This window comes from Canis aureus, chromosome 27 (genome assembly GCF_053574225.1).
Source record: "Canis aureus isolate CA01 chromosome 27, VMU_Caureus_v.1.0, whole genome shotgun sequence".
NCBI lineage: Eukaryota > Metazoa > Chordata > Mammalia > Carnivora > Canidae > Canis > Canis aureus.
Window position 1 is genome coordinate 7840768 of NC_135637.1, and position 3093 is coordinate 7843860.

At 46.0% G+C, this 3093-nt stretch overlaps 1 pseudogene; it reads right to left on the bottom strand.

Annotated features, from left to right (window-relative positions):
- Positions 1-2602: 2602 nt before the first annotated feature.
- On the bottom strand, positions 2603-2881 carry LOC144299716 (protein S100-A10 pseudogene; annotated as a pseudogene).
- Between the last annotated feature and the right edge of the window lie 212 nt (positions 2882-3093).

Below are 3093 nucleotides of genomic sequence, written 5' to 3' on the forward strand. Positions count from 1 at the left end.
GGTGAAGAGAGAGACGTTGTCCTTGCTCTCCTAGGACTTACGACCCAGTGGGGATGGTTCAAGCTCCATTGATTACAACAGGCCTCAACCTACAAGGAGGACACAGGGCACTTGCCACCCACATCACAGATGCCTCCTACCCTGGGAAATGATTTCATGTGACGAAATCTCTATCCTACATTCAATTGACTTTTTTATGTAAATGTGATTCAATAATGTGATCTTCACTACTTCTATACCAGAATGTTCAACGCTTTTCATTCAAGTTATTAAAAATACAAAAGGGTTGTTGAACATCTTTAAGGAGTTTTAATGAATAACTAAATAGAGTCAATGGACCTTTTTGTAGGATGGATACATGTAATTTACTGAACACACTGAGGGTCTTTTTTTAAAAGATTTTATTTATTTATTTGAGAGAGAGAGAAAGAATTAAGGGGGAGGAGCAGAGAAAGAGGGAGAAGAAGCAGACGTCCTGCTGAGCAGGGACTCCCCCTCCCCAACGCAGGGCTCAATCCCAGGACCCCAGGATCATGACCTAAGCCAAAGGCAGACACGTCACTGACTGAGCCACCCAGGTGCTCCCAACTGAGGGTATTAATACCTATTGGCAAAGTAATTAAAGGGAGATTTCCAGATGTAGTAATTAGAAACCTAAAATCAGGAAAGATATTCCCATCTGGGTGGGAAGGGCGTCGGAGAGGCTAGTGGCGCGATGTTATTCTCCAAGGACATCCTCTCCAAGGACAAAGGGATGCAGAGCAGGGGACCAGAGAGGCAGTGCCGTGTAATGGTTAGAGCATGGCCTCGGGGTCCTGGAGCCTGGGATTTGGATCTGAATCTGGTCCCCTCTCAACACTCTGCAACTATGAGAAAGTACAATAAATTGTGTACGTTACTCAAATCCTCTGTGTCCGCGGCGATGACAATGGCAGCAGCTAACTCTGGCTTGTTGTGAGAGCCACACGTGTGCTGCAGGTAGTATGTACATATGGGGTGTGTGTGTGTGTGTGTGTGTGTGTGTGTGTAGTGTAAGGGTGCCTGGCTTGTTGTATCTGCTCTGCAAGTAGCAGCTATTATAAGAATAATTATTATTATCAGCCTTTTCAAGGAGGCAAAATTCAATGAGAGCTAATGACCTTAAATGACCTCCAGTCATATTAAGTATTCTGCAAACTTTTTCCTCAAATGAAGTACAGTGAAAGCACATCAGTGGCTGCCTCCCCTCCTCACTCCCTCCCTCCCCCACCCCTCCCTCCCCTCCTCCTGCCTCTCGATCCTCCCTCCATCCCTCCTCCTTGACCTTCCTCAAATACCCAGCACACTGCCACCTGCTAGCCTGTGCAATAGGTCCCTCCGCCTGTGTGGAGGTAAAACGAAGACACTACGTTTGAGGAGAAAGGGCTGCCCCTCCTCTCTGGAGTGTCTCCAAAACACATAACAGGCCCCAACTGGGGACAGGGTGGTGGCAGGCCTTTTGACTTTACAATACAAAGGCCATGGACCTTCCCACCTCGGAACTGAGAAACCCTCACCTCTGGAATTAGCCCAAGTGGCTCTCCCAGGAAATACAGGGGACAATCCCAAGGTGCATCCACTCATCTCCTGAAGACATAAGACATCTCCTTATGGGCTCCCTCACTCTATTGCATATGTTTGTGTGAAGTTCTGTGCAGACTCTGAAGACCCCTGCATGTAAATAGTAGGTGATGCTTACTTCCGAAGGCATGTCCCCTCTCTCTGATGCTGCCGGGGAGGGGTCTTTTGTGGGCAGGACCATCTTCTGTGGTTCACTTCCTTCCTGTGCACCTGTCAGGGAGGCCCCCTGGCTGGTCCCTGTAAAGACAGAGAGGCACTCACCACCTTTGCTTTCTATTTATATCATTTACCTCTGAAATAGTTCATTTCAATCTGTTGTGTGTTGTGTGTATCCTTCATTGTTACAATCTAAGCTCATCAGAGTAGGAACCTGATGCTTTTTGCTCTTCCCTCCCCAGCTCCTGGGGCAAATATCGCCAAATACAGTCCCTTTGCAGATGTTCACGAAGCACCTACTAGATGCCAGGAGTCTAAAGGCACAGACGTGATCCAATGAGCTGCTAGGGTATCTCCGCCAACGTACTGAGTGACTCTTGATGCTTCAGGAGCCTACCTACAAGAGCTATGTTCTAGAACACAGTGTCCTTTGGTCCTGAAACAGCCCATGCAATTAGAAATAGAGACATGAATGGCAAAGAACGGTGTGTTGACAAAAGTATTTTACAAAGCCCCATATTTTCATAGACTTCGATGTTCTTTAAAAGAAATGCATTAACTTCTCCTATCAGAAAGAGTGCAGCCTTTATTTATTTATTTATTTATTTATTTAGGAACTAAAAAGGAATTTGTTTTTTGAGAAGAGGGTGCAAGCAATGTAAAAGTCAAAAGCTTATCTGGCTTTCACTGACTTCTTTCTCTGCTTCTCAAATAGGGGTTGGATTTTATTTGTACATTTTCTGAGGGTCCTGATCTGCTGGTGGAATCCGTTCTATAGGGAAGCCGTGGGACAGATTCCTTAAGAGACTCTTCGGGAGAACCCTCATTGGAGTGTCGTCAATGTTGCCTACTTCTTGCCCACCTGCTTCATGTGTATTACAGAATAGACGTTGTATGTAATGAAGAGCCCAGCACGTGGTGAAAAGAAGCTCTAGAAGAAGTTTCACTTTGCCATCTCAGCACTGGTCTCAGTCCTACATTATTTTGTCCACGGACAGAGGATCTTTTTGATTATCCGAAACCCATGAGTCCTCTCAGTCCTCCCCTGTCAAGTAGACTTTATTCCTAGCAATTTGTAAAACGTCAACATCATGGTCTCCATGGCATGTTCCATTTGAGGTGGCATTTCAGTGAGGTCTGTTGAAACCTTGGCCAGAGGTGCAGTGGCAGCGGCAGGGACGGTGGCTGGCTGGGATGCACAGCCAGTGAGCCGAGTGCAGCCTTCTAAAGTCATTCTTGTGGTTTATAAAGCTAATTTCAGCCCAATTTCTAAAGATCCTAAGCCCCTGAAACATCAAAATCTTTCTGGTTTGTGCACGAAAGCCCTCAATGGTTTAT